Below are 18,128 nucleotides of genomic sequence, written 5' to 3'. Positions count from 1 at the left end.
TAAGTTGCCAGCAGTTCTCCTTAACAAAATCTCTCTCTCCTTCCAGCTGAATCAGTCTGTCTTCTTCCCTTTCATTTTATTCTCTCACTATTCCTGTCCTGATAATAAAACTGACGAGTATTTTCCAAACTCTCTGATTTCTCCTTTCTCCAATTCTTATATCTAGAAACAGTCACAGGAGTTTTTAATGACCGGTTCCCTCATTTTGTCCTAATTTTAGTGAAAGGACTTGAAGCCTCTCTCTTAGTATTGCCTGCCCTCAAAGAGTTTACAGCTAGCACCGCCTGGTGGTTCTCCACGACACATGTCGTTCTTGGCTGCCTTCAGATCTTTTTTTTTAACTGAAGCACTATTTGTTTTGAAGACTAAAACACATATTTTTGGTATTTTCATGCCTGTCTGCCACTTGGCTGCAATACGGGGCTTGAACTGTGCCTGTGTAGTTCAGTGCGCACCAGCAGCCCATGTTCTCTGACCTCCTAAATGGCTAGTGTTTTGTAAAGACATATCCTGCTTACTTGCCAGCATAAAAACAGCCACATATATTTGGGCAAAGACCATAAAATGGAGCACCAAGGTCTACAGGAAGTTCCCCATGCTTAATAGCCAAAGGCATGAAGCTACTTGACCAGGCTCCACCAGCTAAAAACCAACCAAAGTTTTGAAAGTTCATAACAAAGCCAAAACCCAAGTGATACTTACTTGCTAATATCTAAGGCTTTAAGTCACCTATCAGGTACATATTAGTAATTTTTATCCCTAAATTCCACTCTCTGGGTCTTTCTCAAGTTTTCTGGCCCAAGGTACAAGATAATGAATTCTAGCTATTCCAGTAAAGGGATCCCCTGTTCCCTGGTCAGGTTCAGAACCAACTGAGATAGAGAAATCAGACAAGTAAAGACAAAAAAAAAAAAAAAAAAGTAACCTTTTGAAAATGAATCAATTGAAAAATACTATTATTGAAAACAAAAATTAATTATTCATTGAAAACTGATAATATTAACCTATCGTTAGGCCAATGGATTAAGAGAAAAAACTATGTGCAAAATGTTAGGTAAGATCACTTATCTCCTACTCCTTGTTGAGGGTCATTCATTAAAGTCACTTCTTGACCCTCTTTCTTTTCTCCTCTCACGTCTCCCCCAGAGGAGGAAATGTGAATTTTCTGATTAGAAAACTTCAGAGCAGGTACTGGTCAAGGATGACTCAGTTCTTTTCTTCCTCTGCCTTTGTTCGGCAGCCACCCTGCCCACAGAAAGCATGCTCTTCCATTCTGTAAGGTAGAGAGGGAGGCCCTCTTGTGGGGAGATCTGATATCACCCAGAGCAGTCATTGACTCTAACTGGAATTAAATGTGCTGAGTCTTTCCAATGTAAGGGCAAACTTAGCAAATACACTCGCCTAGAAGATCCAAATTTCCTAAATTCATCCATATCAGTGACAAGATTACACTATATATATATATATATATATATATATATATATATGCCTGGCTTTATCTCTATCTCTAAATTGCTTTTAAACCTGTGTAGAGTGGGGAGAGAAAGATACCAAGGTAGCATTATTTATTGAGCATCTCAGCCCTGATTCTGTTCTCTCCAATCGCCTAGAAATAACAATCAAGCATACATCTACTATTTAAAGTCTAAGTATTCCATGAGATCTTATCTGAAAAAACAATCCTTCAGAGGCTCCTTTCACTGTTATTATAAAATCTTAATAGATGCTGGCTTCCAAAGAGGAAAAGCGAAGAGTTTCTATAATAGTATTTGAAAGAAGCCAAGAAGCCCTAAAAAATGAACCTGAACACATTTTCTAATCTTTGAAGTGTGTCTGCTGTTTTTTTTTGTTTGTTTTTAATACAAATATACCCACAAGGAGTCGCTATTTGATTCCTAACGCTTGAATGAGTATATTTGATCAGGGCCTCCCTAGAGAGGGGAAAACTAGTAGGCAAGAGAAAATTCTGTGTCTGGTGAGATAGGTGGTCATTGAAAAAAGGTCACAGAAAGGTAAAAACTAGGTGCAGAAAATATACGTACATCCCAACCTTTACAGTGTGGTTCACCAGACAGCCTATCTGGCTCACTGCACAGATTTTCCTTAATACATATTACAGCTTCAAAGTCATTTTTGCATGAATGTGCCGTTTTCCACCTTGAGTGCCCAAAAAAATGATTCAAAACAGTAAGCAAAGATAACACAAGGAAGTCCACGTTCTCACTGACATCTTTTAACTTACTTGGAGTTTCCTTCTGTTCATTTAAATGGTTTCTAAGTCCTAGTTTCCTTTGAAAAATGAAATATAAATCATTCCTTCCTGGACGTTTTAGATATCAAACTTATTTGGCTTTTATGACAAGGAAGACACTACGATGGGATGAGAAGAGAGTTAAGTTCACAATCATGAGGTCTGAGTTTCTATCCTCCGGGAACTTTCCTTCTAGAAATCTTAGTTTCCTCCTCTATAAACAAGGGCTCTACACAAAATGATTCCAATAGTACTCCCAGCTGTGACCTGCTTTACTGCCAAACATATATGATTTATTTACACACAGATAATACCTAAAAAGATGATCGCAGAACAGAAACAAAACAAAAAACTACCCGAGCTCATATATACAGAGAAAACAGGTTGGTGGTTGCCAGAAGTGGGAGGGTGAGGAGGTGAAGGGGGTCAAAAGGTACAAACTTGCAGTTATAAAATAAGTCAAGGGGATGTAATGTACAGCATGGTGACCGTGGTTAATAATATCATATTGCATATTTGAAAGTTGCTAAGAGAATAAATCTTAAAAGTCCTTATCACAAGAAAAAAACAATGTTGTAACTACGTATGGTGATAGATGTTAACTAGACTTATTGTGGTGAATATTTTGTAATATATACAAATATCGTAATCATTATGTTTGATACATCTGAAATTAATATAATGTTATATACCAATTATACCTGAATTAAAAAAAAAAAAAAACAGGGCTCCAAGAAGAACACTACCAAAAAGAAATATATATATATGACCCCAGTGATGATGCAGTGATGACGCTTCTTGAGGTCCTCCTATGTAACAAGCCGGGAAAGGCATTTTACACATCTCTTATCCCTAACTGCCACAATAACTCTCCATTTTAGATGTTAGAAGAGCACATCAGCACACAAGCAAACCTTCTGCTTCCCAGTGTACATTGCAACCTTGCTACTCAAACTGAGGCAGGTGGAGTTTGTGCTTATTAGAAACACAGAATCCTGGGCCACTTCGGACCTACTGAAGCAGAATCTACATTTGAACAAGATCTCCATGGCACTGATTTGCATGTTAAGGTTTGACAACCAACCACTGCGTAGACAATGCTATGAAAGGAAAAGAGATGAACTTAGCCGCTATCTGTGTTACCTATTGATAAAGCAATCAACACAGAGAAGTTTAACAGCTTGAAAGTTATCACAAAACTGTAAGAGGCAGAGCTGAAATCTTGTCTTGTCTGATTTCAAAGCCTGTGCTGTTTCCCCCTTATGATGTTATTTTCCAGTTGGAATTATATATCTTATTTTACTTCAAGTGATAGGTAGGTAGGTAGATAGATAGATAGACAGACAGACAGATAGTAGACAAATAGATATAAATGATAGGTAGCTATTGATAGATACAGCTACATAATACGTACAACTTAATTGCCAAAAAAATGTGAGTTCTGACACTTTAAATAGTCTCTACTCCCCTTCATTTGAGACTAATTAAAACTTCAGTTAATACCATTCTTCTGTTTATTCTTATTAATAAAGCAGTAATAATAATTACTGTAAATTACTGTGATGACCTAATAGAAAAAAGTTAGTCCACAACGGAAGGTCTCATGCTCTGAGGGCTCGTAAACCTGTCCGATTGCCACCCAAATAAAGCTTGCTGTGTGCTACTGCCACCTCAAGGTCATATATTTTTCCTTGATCATCCCCCAAATCCCTGAACTCACCTCAAAACTCTCACATTTTGCTTACACGTTATAGTAAATCTACTTCTAGATTACTAATAACTTTCTTTTGATGTATTTTCCTTTTCAATAATCAATATTTAGCATTTAAATAATACATATGCCTTCATCCTATTAGGTATACACAGAGACAGATGATATAGAAATAGATATCATCTATTTAGGTATACACAGAGATAGACAGGCGAAATCTAACTACTCACCACCTCCTTCTTCTTTTCCTATCTTGAGGTCTGATCTATTATATTATTATTTTGTTGGAGTACATCCTCAAGCAATTATCCCTCATGAAGTACATAGGTGATGCACTCTCTGAATCACTGAATATCCACAATACTTTATCCTATTCACCATGAACCTAAGAGGTGAATTATATCTTAGCTGGGTTTTGGACTCCTGCGGCGCAGTGCTTTTATCTCCGTAATCTATAACTGTCTTTCAAAGTTCAATGTTGAAGATGAGAGCTGAAATCTCTATGATCCTTTCTCATTTTGTAAATATACTCTTTTAGCCCACAAGCTTGTACAATTTCTCTTAACCTTTAAAGTTCAGGAATTTTACCAAGATTCACTGAGGTCTGTGTCTTTTTTCCTCAATCACACCTAGAATTCATGAAGATTTTTTCCAGCTTTATTGAGGTACAATTGGCAAATTAAAATTGTATATATTTAAGGTGTACAACATAATGTTTCTATATACATATACATTGCAAAATGAATACCACAATCAAGCTAAGTAACATTTCCATTACCTCATACAGTTAGCTTTTTTTGTGTGTGTGGTGAGAATACTTAAGATCTACTCTCTTAGTAAATTTCAAGCATGCACTAGAATATTAACTATAGTCATGATGCTATATATTAGGTCTCCAGAACTTATTTATCTTATATCTGAAACTTTGAGCCCTTTGATCAACATCTCCCCAACTTATCCAGCCCCTGTTCCCTAGACTCCTGTTAACTACCCTTCTATCTGTTTCTATGGATTTGATTTTTTCAGATTCCACATGATTCCAGATTTCATGAGTATATGCAGTATATGAGATCATGCAGTTTATGTCTTTCTGTGTCCAGCTTATTTCACTTAGCATAATGTCCTTCAGTTTCATTCATGTTGTCACAAATGGCAGGATTTCCTTCCTTTTTAATCTCTGAATAATATTCCATTGTATGTATATACCACATTTTCTTTATTCATTCATTCATCAACAGATTCTTAGGTTGTTTCCATATCTTAACTACTGTGAATAATATTGAAACGAACATGGAGTGCAGTTATCGCTTGGGAACAGTGATTTTGTTTCCTTTGGATATATACCCAGAAGTGGGATTTTAAATCTACAGACTCAAGAACTCAACTCAGGGAAGTTCTCATCTATATTTTTAAAAAATTATTGCTTCATTTACATCTAAAATCTTTCCTCTTTTACAACTCCTAATATGTACATGTTAGGTCCCCTGAATCTACCCTCTGTGTTTCTTTTATTTACCTTCCTAATTTTCAACATTTTATATTTTTGTTCAGTGTTTTAAGTTATTTCTTCCACTATGTCATCCTGGCCATTAATTCTGATCTCAAATTGGCTATCTTCTCCTTTAATTCATCTCCTGAATATTTCAATTCTTTTTTTTTTTTTATTTTAAGAGATCTTTCTGGTTTTTTGTACATCCGATTTTACTTAAAATCCTTATGCAGAGAGAGAGCTCGTGATGGAAATATAGAGAGATATAACAGAAAGAGTGCATCTATTCCAGCATCTCTATTTTGTTAGGCACTGTCAACTTGTGCTGTTCTGATTGTTCTTCTTCTCTGTACTCTGGAATCCGTTTTGCACTGATCTTTCTTTTCCCCAGTCTAGTCATGGGCCTCGGGGTGTGTAAACAACAGCAATAACGTGGTGTATTTGCTATTTGGAAAATCAATACCCTCTCTTGGTATCTGGAAGAAGCTTCTTTTCTGCTGGTCTCCTTAGTAGCAAAAGCTGACAAAGACTTGAGAAGTGTTAAGTAATTTCACAAAGATCTCACAGATAGTACATGGAACCGCTATGATAAGAGCCAGACTTTTTTCCCTTCATTATTTTTTTACAAGGTCACTGTACTTTCCTCTACTATAACATCCATTTTTACTTTTTTTTGCAATCAGATGGTAACAACGATAATGAGCCCATTTTCCGTACTTATATAAATGTAATTAGCATTGCCTCTTCAACTAGAAGGGAAAAAAGTGGTGTTTGGCTTTTCAAGGGAATATTTCAGGATGTTGAGGAGGTGACAGGAGAGCATGCTTCAGAGAGGCAGGAGCTGTGAGGTTGGAGAGGGGAGAGGCTGAGGGGCAGAAATGAAAGAGTCATAGGAAGGCCTCTCTGAGAGCCAGGTCCACATACTACCATGTTAGTGAAACTCAAGATGACAGCAGGGAAACCTAACTCCCACCATACTCCGAGCATGTGAGTTGGGGAGGGTGGTGATTGTATGTACCTTGAACTATATTGATATCCCCTCTCCACTCTTAGAGGGAAACAGGTGCAGCGACCTGGGGCGGGGCGGGGGCGGGGAGTCAGACAAGGCTAGCCAGCTCTCCTTCACTCTCCCCATCTCAAAGGCCTATAACTCATACCTGACACTCATGTTCGGGTTGCCCACTGTTCTGCATGCTTTCTCAAAGCACGTAAGCATTTCACGCTAGACACAGCTGCCTGCAGATCCCACTTAGCCCATATGCTGCTGTGTAACACATCAGCGTTCTTGATTTAGTTTTAAGACCACATTAGAGATGATTTCTGTTTCTTACATTTCTAAGAAAAACAATTCATTCAATCTATATTTAAACTTATTCATAACAGTTTGTCAACATCTTGAACTGGGAACATACATCAAAATCCTAAAACAGAATGTCCTAGCAAAAAGCAATACAGTAAATGTACTGTATTGCCTACCATATGAAAAGTCTTAGAAAATCTTTATGTATTTTGATTTAGCAATGCCACTCCTCTATCTTTCCAAAGTACCAAACACTTATACACATGATGGTTAATTTCAGACAAGATATTAAATAACGAGCAATGGATAAATTATGGCACACCAATATGGTAAGATGCCAATTAAAATGTATTAAAGTGAATGTGAGACAGGACACTTAATTAGATGGGAAAATACCAGGCATGGGAAGATCCACAGGTTCAAATACGTCTTGCTTTCTCCTCTGTTCACTCCATTCTCAGGCAAGCTCTCTCCTACTGATGGCGAAGATGGCTGTCAGCAACCACGGAATTTCATTCTACTCTATCAGACACAACCATGGAAAGAGAGCTTCTCTCTTCCAACAATTCTTGAAAAGAAATCCAGGAATTTCTCTCATTAGCTCTAATGTGTCTCCCTGTGGCTGACGGAAAGGAGCATGAGCTTGGCCAGGCTTCTTCACATGCTCACGCTTAATATCCAGGTTAACCTCATTTGGACCACATGGACTGAAATGAATGTGCTGTTATCAGATGAAAGGGACACAGCGTTGCTGGATCATATGGTAATTTTATTTTTAATTTTTGAGGAACCTCCACACTGTCTTCCAAAGCAGCTGCATCATTTTACATCCCCACCAACAGTGTACAACAAATCCAATTTCTATAAATCCTTGAAAACACTCGTTGTCTTTTTTTGTTTGTTTGTTTTTATAATAGTCAGTCTGATTTGAAATTAGAATCTCAAAGAGATATTAGCACTGCCATGTTCACTGAAGCATTATTCACAATAGCCAAGATATGGAAACAACCTGAACGTCTGTCAATGGATGAATGGATAAAGAAAATGTGGCATAAACAAACAAGGGAATATTATCCAGACATAAAAGAATGAAATCCTGCCATTTATCCATCCAACAATAAGGATGAACCTGGAGGACAGTATGCTAAGTGCAATAAGCCAGTCACAAAAGGACCAATACTGCATGATTCCACTTATGTGAGGTACCCAAAATAGTCAAACTCACAGAAGCAGAGAGAAGAATGATGGTTGCCAGGGACGGGGGAACAGAACATGAGGAGTTGCTAATGAACAATATAAAGTTTCAGTAACACAAGATAAATAAGTTCTAGAGATCTGCTCTACAACATTGTGTCTATAGTTAACAACATTGTACTGTATACTTACAAAACTATTAAGAGGGTAGACTTCCTGTTATGTGTTCTTAGTAAAATAAAATAAAATTTAAAAATAAAGATATAGCCAAAAGCCAATGAATGAATTGAAATGGAATATGAAAGCAATATGGATGTGGGACAAACATAACAGATACCTATTTTCAATGTCATTTACCATACTTTAAAGAGAAAAAACTTGTATTGAGCCTAGAAAAACTTCCTATCAGATAAACTATGTTTTATGTTTGTTTGTTTTTACTGAAGCTCCCTTTTACTCACACAATAAGCCAGATATGGTGGAATTAAGCAGAGAGATATGGACTACTTCCTCACACAGAAGACCTCTTACAGCTGTCATGGCAACAGTGGATATAGACCACTCTGGCTGTGAACATCTCTGCTACGTTAAACTTTTAGTCCCAGACCTGCTATTGGCCTGGAGGAGATTCACTAGAAATGTCCAGCTATAAAATTGTATTATTACAAATTTTTCAAGCATATATTGTCTGTCCTCTGGCAACTCAGCAGACGAACCTTGGGATTCAATACAGCAAAAGCCTCAAAGCAAACTAAAGTTTTGCAGAGCAATAGCCATATCCAATAGCCATGCCTAGGTGAGATCAATTTCAACCTCTAGACCAATTTCATCAGCATTAGCTACAAATAATTCCAAACATTAAGTGACAAAACAAAAAGGCTTGGAAGACAAGGAAAAGTCTACAGGGCCTGGCAGCCAGCAGAGTAGAGACATGAAATAAAGGAGCATTTTTTTTTTTTTAACATCTTTATCAGAGTATAATTGCTTAACAATGGTGTGTTAGCTTCTGCTTTATAAACAGCAGAGGGATTTTGAGTAAGTAAGACCATCTTATTGTATGGGAGATGCCAGTGGGGATAAATGAATTTGAGAGCTCAGCAGAGAGAGAAGCAGGACATAAGGTTCTCCACATGATGGTGGTGAGTAAAAGCTGCAGCCCATCCTCACGAGTGCCCAAGGAGGAAATAATGTGAGGTTATTGGTCATTTTATCAAAACTCTCGCCCATTAATATACATGACATTTCCACTCCTTTTCAGTTATAAGCACAATAAAAGCCTGGAGACTCATGTTCATTTCATAATTCAATTACTCTGTTTATGTTAATACCTATCTTAGGGTAGCTCATCATGTTTACAACTGGAAAATCTCTGAAACAGTATTATCACATTCGTTTACTTGTCTGCTTTTGATTAAAAGTGGGAATAAGTTACATGGTGATTTTAGAAATGAAAGAAGAGACCCTGTGTCAGTTAAAGCATGATTTGGGCCAGAAGGTAAAAGTAAAGGCAAAGGAAAGATAGAAGGGAAGAAATCAAGCATTATTAAGCACCTACAGACTCAGGCACTAAACTAGTCACTTTCTAATTATTATCTCAGTTAGTCTTTCCAATAACTCCTTTCAAGATATAAGCTTTAGTTCATCCATGAGAAAATTGAGGCCAATATAAATAACTCACCCAAAAGTTGGTTGTAGATTTGATGGCCATGTATGAATCAGTGCAATTTGAACAAAGAAATAAATTCCATGGACATAAAGTCCTAATTGTACACACACACACACCACACACACACTTTTTAAACATGTATTTATGTTAATATACATAGATAAATATACACCATTGGGCAAACTGTAGATTGGAAGGCCTTCTCTCTCAGTTGGAGAAAAACTCCAAAGCACAAAACTTGTAAGTGTATTGAATTAGTAGCATTTCACTATTTTTATGAAGATCAGCACAACTTTCTCTCCACTGTGTAATTTTTTGTGTGACAGTCCCAGGTCCTAAATTTTTCTACTGTTAAATTATGGGATGACTGCCACAAGTCTGAATCACTTGTCGAGAAATAAAGTGATGATTGACTAAGAGCCGTGGAACCAACTGAAATCCTTCCCTGCTGTAGAAAGTAAATAAAAAGCCTCTTACTGGTTACAGAACAAAGCAAATTCTAATACAATGGGGAGAAAGTTGAAAAGAGCAGACTCTAATTTTAGCAGCTGAAGTCAATAGCGGCTGTGGTGAGCCTTCAGGTTAAGATATATGACAGTGGTTTATACTCATTGTATAGGAGTTGGGGGTCCACTACACACAGTATTAAATTAAACAAATATGTCTTGAGCATGTTTTCAAAAGAATTAAAAATGCTTCATTTAAAAATGTAGTTGGCATAGGTAAGGTAATTAACCTTTCTCAAATTTTTGAAATGTTTTAATGGTTGATTGTGTTGTTTCAAAACAATACCACTCATAATTAATTTCCCTTGTATTAAGTTATCTGCAATATTCTAATGGATTTTTTTACAAGTTTAAGTCAGGTTTTTTTCTAAGTAAGTTAATTCTCTCCTCTTTCTAATCTTCATAGAATCTTAAAAACAATAGCTAAAACTCTACTAGGAGAAGAATGCTGAATTGCCTCTCTTATTTTCTATAATCACAGTAATAGTAATAATAGTCAGTTTTTATTTACTCGTTTTATTACATACCAGATACTTTACTATGTGCTTTATAAGGATTATGAGGACTACTTCATTTAAAGCCACAGCCCTGTAACTTATGCAAGAGCATTATTCCCTGCAAATGAGGAAAGTGAGGCTGGGAAAGTTTCCATAACTTGCCTGGTGTCACACAGCTGAATGTCAAGCAGCAATGACTTCAGAACTTCAACAGTGAAATTATTGTTAAAATGAAATTATAATTGAATGAAAATAATATCGTGAGCAGATGAAGGGTATGTTATTAAAATGTGCTCACAAGTTCTTGCAGTTGGTCTGAGGGCCCAATAGGTTACTCTCAGAAACACCTGCGCAACTAATACTCATAACGGTAATTCTGCAGTCCTCATCTGAGAAAAGTACTTGAACCAGGCTGAGTTCACATGGGTAGACTGAGAGAGATGAATGGAAACCGTACCTGAGTGGACACTGATTGCTATATAACACCAAGATTCAGGACAGGAACCTGGGTCAGATGAGGTGGTGCCAGGATATAGCCAGACTAGCCTATATACAGAAATGCCACATGAATATACGCTTAGACGTGGAAGGGGGCAATTGGATGTCCAGAAGATCTGATGTAACCTTCACTCACTCAGATATTAATGTCTAAAATGGTCCATGACCCAATAGGTTGCATTTCCTTGTCTCTCCTGCAGAATTGATGTATCTCTATGCATTATAAGCTGGTTGCACTATTTTCTAAGTCCTTTATATGTAAACTGATTTTGATTCACCCAGCTAATGTCTTGTTAAATGTTTCCATTAACCTGAACCTCTAAGGCCGGGTGAGACCAACTACAGCCTGTGGCCAAATCTAGCCTGCCTGCTTTCATACAGCCTGTGAGCTAGGAATGATTTTTACATTTTTCAATGGCTGCAGAAAAAAAACAAAAGAAAAAAGAATATTTTCTGACACATAAGATTTATATGACCATTCAAATTTCAGTGCGTAAATAAAGTTTTTCTGGAAATAAGGCATGCGCATTTGTTCATGTATTGTCTGGGGCTGCTTTCTCACTACAAAGGCAGAATTATTTTCAACAGAAAGTACATGGCTTGTAAAGCCTAAAATATTTACTATCTTGCCATTTACGTGGTCTAGAAATGTAAGCTCCACTTCTAGAATGTAAGCTCCATGCTGACAAGACTTTTTTTTCTGCTTTGTTCACTTATTTATCCCTAGTACCTAGAAAAGAACATTCAAATAAATTTACTGAGGGAGGGAGGGAGGGAAGGTGGAAAAAATTTGTCCACAAAACAATCCTGCATGTGAAAATTAAATCAAAGGGTCCTTTGTCAAGAGCTCTTTAGAGAATACCTTGGCATCTTATTGAAGTCCTTTTGCAATTGGTTTTAGTGCTTCTTCTTTACATCTACTTCTTCCCAACAGCTAGACTCCAGTAACACCCAACATCCATCCATCTCCTAACCACAAGATGCTGTGCCTTGTTTATGCAGTTTTTTCTCCCTTAATAAGCTTCCTCCCTCTAGACACTGATTTCTGTTTCTCTGCCTAGTGAAAAGCTATTAATCCTTAAAAGTCCAAATTCAACAGCATCTTGTCTATATGGTCTTCCCCAGCCTATCCAAAATAAATTGCTTCCTCATCTTCATATATTGCCACATTGACTCAACAATTGCAACATACTATAATTACGTTTAATTATTTTTCTTCTTAACAAAATCATGAGCACCTCAAAAGCAAGGGTGATGACAGAATTCATCAGTGTACCCAATCCTGACCTATGACAGGCATTCAGTAACTGTTTAGTGAACAAATCAATAACCAGCTAATACTCCAGTTGATTTAACACTAAAAAGATTCAACCAGTTGCTCTGACTTGAATGTACTTTTCTATTTTAATAAAACTTGTGGTGAAATTAAATTACATTATCATTTTAAGTGAAAAATTAGAGCCTCTCCCCCAAAAAATTTCTGTACAAAGACAGCAGCACCAGAATCAGAGTAAAGGCTCCCAAGGTGGCAAGATGGTTGCTCATCTCTTGGAAGTTGAATATGATTGTTAAAAAGCAATAAAAACCCAATATCATATACATATGTCATTACAGAGAAATTACCTAAAGCTGCCAAAATTAAACCAATCATAATACTAACATTCTGAATTTATATAGCTTTTTAGAAAATATCACTTAAAAGGAAAAAAGCTTAGATGACTAGCAATTAAACATATGATCTGTTACTTTCAATGCTATGTTATACCTAGGGATAGACACCTAGGGATAGACAAAATTATTAAGACAAAATTATTAAGCTTAAATGCTTAGAAAAATGACTCAGAAATTTTTAAAAAATGGGCAGAGATAAATAATTTAAATCAGCAGGGAAAATTACAAGTCATAAAAATCCTTAACGAACACAAGATGGCAAAATAACCAGGTAGGTACAGTGAGACAGAAATAAAATTATCTTCCTTAATGAGATAATCTGCATTTATAGTGTTATTGTTAATCTCAGACTTTCCGAGGTTTTCCCGTAGTTTATCAAGCCCAGAGACATCTTTGTGAGAAACAGCGGGAGGCTCCCTATGTTTCTATGCCTAATAGATTCTGTTTCTAGAGTCATTTTATCAAGGTTTGATCTGTTTAGTTTGAAGGTAATCTTAAGTAGCTCATAAGAGTTTTAGTTCTTTAAAATTAAATCTGATGGAAATATTTGTTGTCAAAATGCCCAGCTCCATGATTAATCAAGAATAAGCAATTAGTCCTAGGAAGTAAGTTGCTTGCCCAGAGGTTGTATCTACTCTCTTCCAAGGCATTATACCAACCCTGCCACAAGATTCTTTTAACGACCAGGAAATTAGTGCAAATTCTTTTTTTTAACTTTTTTTGTCTTTACCAGTTACATGTCAATATGACTACTGGATTGTTTTTAGTAACATTTCAATTGGTTCTTTCTCATACTCTCTAAGCTTCAAATCTTAATAATAAACCTGGTACTCAGAATAAACAGTTCTGTCTGAAAATATCTTTCCAGGTCAGCCTATAAGCCCCCCCAGTTAAAAACATGAAGACATCCTAGAATTACAAAGAAAGGGGTGGGGGGAGACTAAAGAAGTGATTAGCAATAAGCATATTAGGATGAATTAATTATTGTTATTTTTTCTCAAAATGTAGTTACTCTGAGGAAATGAGAAATGTATTGAGAAAAGGGGAAAAAACATTGAGACACAGGATACTCTCCAGGGCTAATTTTGGGGACAGGGACCTTCAGAAAGGACCGTGCAGTGGAAAACCTAAGAACTCCCACCACATCCTGCAGCTGTGACCTCCACAATTTATGGTAATTGTCAATTCACCTGCCTGTAACTCTAACCAGAACATAAGCTCTGTATGTGAGAGACTTCTGTCAGTTCTTCAATATCTGGCTTCTCCATTCTTTCACAGATGTTTTAGCTGGTTACATGGTCATTCAAACAAAGACTTCATTCTGAGACTCCTTTAAAACTACGTGAGGCAATATGTAATTTTTTTCCTGGCAATTAGGATATGAGTGAAAGTGATATGTTCAACTTCCAAGTCATGCCTTTCCCTATCTTCCTTCTTCCCCTGATTAGTATGTGGACATGTGGACATGAAGTCAGCTACCTTGTGCCATATGCATAAGGCCAGTAACCTAGGGTTATGAGATGGTAAAGAGATGGAAAGAGCCTGCATTCCTTGAACTATTTACTCATAATCTTATGAAAGAGACAAATAAACATCTGTCTTGGCTGAGCTGAACCTGTATCTTAGTTAAAATACTCTGTGAGAACAGACACCATCATTGTACTGATTTTTATATCCCCAGTGAATCATGGTGTGTCAATCAATTAATTAATGGAAAGATGTTTGGAAAAACTTAGGATGGATACATAAATGGATGGATGGATAGATCAATGAGTGGTTGGATACATGGACGGATGGATATGAAAAAGGAATAGACACAGAAGAGAAAAGGAGATACAAGTTTATCATTGCATCAAAAAGAATAAAACACCTAGGAATAAACCTACCTAAGGAGGCAAAAGACCTGTACTCAGAAAACTATAAGATACTGTTGAAAGAAATCAAAGATGACACAAACAGATGGTGAGGTATACCATGTTCTTGGATTGGAAGAATCAATATTGTGAAAATGACTATACTACCCAAAGCAATCTACAGATTCAATGCAATCCCTATCAAATTACTAATGGCATTTTTCACAGAATTAGAACAAAAAAATTTACAATTTGTATGGAAACACAAAAGACCCCAAATTGCCAAAGCAATCTTGAGAAAGAAAAACGGAGCTGGAGGAAGCAGGTTCCCTGACTTCAACCTATACTACAAAGCTACAGTCATCAAGACCGTATGGTACAGGCACAAAAAAACATAGATCAATGGAACAGGATAGAAAGTCTAGAGATAAACCCATGTACCTATGGTCACCTAACCTATGATGAAGGAGGCAAGAATATACAATGGAGAAAAGATAGTCTTTCAATAAGTGGTGCTGGGAAAACTGGACAGCTACATGTAAAAGAATAAAATTAGAACACACCCTAACACCATACACAAAAATAAACTCAAAATAGATTAAAGACCTAAATGTAAAGCTGGATACTATAAAACTCTTAGATGAAAACATAGGCAGAACACTCTTTGCAATAAATCGCAGCAAGATCTTTTTTGATCCACTTCTTAGAGTAATGAAAATAAAAACAAAAATAAACAAATGGGGCCTAATTAAACTTAAAAGCTTTTGCAAGGCAAAGGAAACCATAAACAAAATGAAAGGACAACCCTCAGAGTGGGAGAAAATACTTGCAAGTGAAGCAAACGGCAAGGGATTAATCTCCAAAATATACAATCAGCTCATGCAGCTCAATATCAAAAAAATAAACAATGCAATCAAAAAATGGGCAGAAGATCTAAATAGACATTTTCTCCAAAGAAGACATACTTATGGCTAAAAAGCACATGAAAATATGCTCAACATCACTAATTATTAGAGAAATGCAAATCAAAACTGCAATGAGGGATCTCCTCACACCAGTCAGAATGGCCATCATCAAAAAATCTACAAACAATAAATGCTGGAGAGGGTGTGGAGAAAGGGGAACCCTCCTACACTGTTGGTGGGAATGTAAATTGGTACAGTCACTATGGAGAACAGTATGGAGGTTCCTTAAAAAACTAAAAATAGAGCTACTATATGATCCAGCAATCCCACTCCTGGTATATATCCAGAGAAAACCATTATTCTAAAAGATACATGCACCTTAATGTTCATTGCAGCACTATTTACAATAGCCAGGATATGGAAGCAACCTAAATGTCCATCAACAGAGGAATGGATAGAGAAGATGTGGTATATATGTACAATGGAACATTACTCAGCCATAAATAAGAATGAAATAATGCCATTTGCAGCAACGTGAATGGGCCTAAAGATTGTCATACTGAGTGAAGTAAGTCAGAGAAAGACAAATATCGTATGATATAGCTTATATGTGGAATCTAAAAAAAGGGTACAAATGAACTTATCTACAAAACAGAAATAGAGTTACAGATGTAGAAAACAAACTTATGGCTACCTGGGGGTAAGGGGTAGGGAGGGATAAATTGGGAGATTGGGATTGACATATACATACTACCATATATAAAATAGATAACTAATAAGGACCTACTATATAGCACAGGGAACTCTACTCAATACTCTGTAATGGCCTATATGGGAAAAAAAATCTTTAAAAGGGTGGATATATGTATATGTATAACAGATTCACTTTGCGGTATACCTGAAACTAACACAAAATTGTAAATCAACCATACTCCAATAAAAATTTTTTTAAAAAAATTGTCTCAGACCTGTGCAATCTTTAGTCTTTTAGTCACATCTGAGCTCAAGTTGAGAAGAGGGAAAAATAGGAATATCTTAACTATTCATAATGTATCACTATAGACATTGGCCAAGGCTTCATGAACTCCCACATCTACTAGTTCCTCAATCCTGTACAGCAGTTTTACTTCCATAGTCCGCTCTCTCTTCTATTTTTCCTTACTCTCAGCAGTTGACCTTAAAATTTATTTCACATAGAAATCAGAAACTCTCATACTAATATGCTCTCTAGCATATCTGTTTCAACTCTTATGTAAAAATTTCATTGGCATGTGATATTGGGGTCCACTCCTATCTGAAGCATCATCTTCCACTGGCTTTTGACATTTCATCTACAGGGTCTTTTTTATCTCTAAGATACTCTCAGTCTCCTTTATCTGCTCCTCCTCCTGGCTTGTATTTTAAGTGTTGGTAATCTTTAGGGTTCTGTCCTCTCCTCTCTCTCAACACTCTCTCTGGGTGATGTCACCTATTCCCTTAGTTCTAGACACTGTGAATATGCTGATCATTTCCACTTAAATTTGTCCAATCCCATATATACCATACATGCCAAATCCTTATATCCAAAACCTACTGGACATTTCAGTGTCATGGTTCAGAGGTGCTGCAGGCTCAATATGTCAAAGCTGATTTTTCATCTTTCCCACTACCTCTTCCTCCTCCTCTTGTATCAATAGTTCTTTCATGAAGTTTTGCCATAAACTATTTCCCAAATTTTTCCATTTTCCAGAGATTTTAGGATTTTAATTTTGTATAAGAGACCATATTACATAATTTCCCAACCAATATCCCTGCCTTAAGTGCCAAGTGAAATGGAGATATCAGTATACTATATATTGAAAAGTGTATTTGCCTAGAACTTAATGTAATCCACAGGCACAATTATTATGCCCATCTTATAGACGAAGAAACCGAGGTTGATAGAAAATAAATAATTTATCCAAAAACACTCAGTTAGTAAGTGGTGAAGATGGGATTTGAACCCAGGATTGTCTGAATCCAAAGCCCAATTTGTGCTATTGCATTTGCCACTCTGCGTTGTAATTGCCTGTTTCCTCATCCATACCACCCAACAGACTCTAGTTTCCATGAGGGTGGGGCTATTATAAACATCTCCATTATTTTTGTTATATTCATTACTAACATTAAGGAAGATCACCGGTACACATTCATTTAAAATGCTTTAGAAAATAATGAAGAAAACAAATGAGAATGAAATGTGATCAGTTTAATATGTAAGACTATTATAAATATCTCATTATATTGGACTGCATTTGTCTCCCCCTCTTTTACCCTCACAGGACAGGTGATTGTCTTTACAACTCTCTAATATCCTGGGTCTTGTTTGCCTGTTTGTTTTAACCCATGGGTGTTACCACCTGCTAATATCCTGGATCCCCTTCTGGATTCCCTTTTATCTTTGGACATTTTACTTTCACCTCAGTACTATTCATATAATTAGGTAGAGCTATATACATTTCCTTCTTCATATTTGCTGTGTAGAATCTGTACAATTGTAACATTTACTCTTTCTCCCAAAGCTGAATGTTGGCAATGCTGAAATGTGAGGAGAGGCTTAAATGATACA

The 18,128-nt window shown here is 36.5% G+C and overlaps 1 protein-coding gene across 3 annotated transcripts in view; it reads right to left on the bottom strand.

Moving 5' to 3' along the window:
* Positions 1-18,128, bottom strand: part of GPC5 (glypican 5) — a gene marked incomplete at its 5' end in the record, with an annotated part of 1,368,327 nt that overhangs the window by 1,183,576 nt on the left and 166,623 nt on the right. The window lies entirely within an intron of this gene.

Source organism: Balaenoptera borealis (assembly GCF_965194805.1).
Source record: "Balaenoptera borealis genome assembly, chromosome: 18".
Lineage (NCBI taxonomy): Eukaryota > Metazoa > Chordata > Mammalia > Artiodactyla > Balaenopteridae > Balaenoptera > Balaenoptera borealis.
This window is presented reverse-complemented; position numbering and strand designations above follow the sequence as displayed.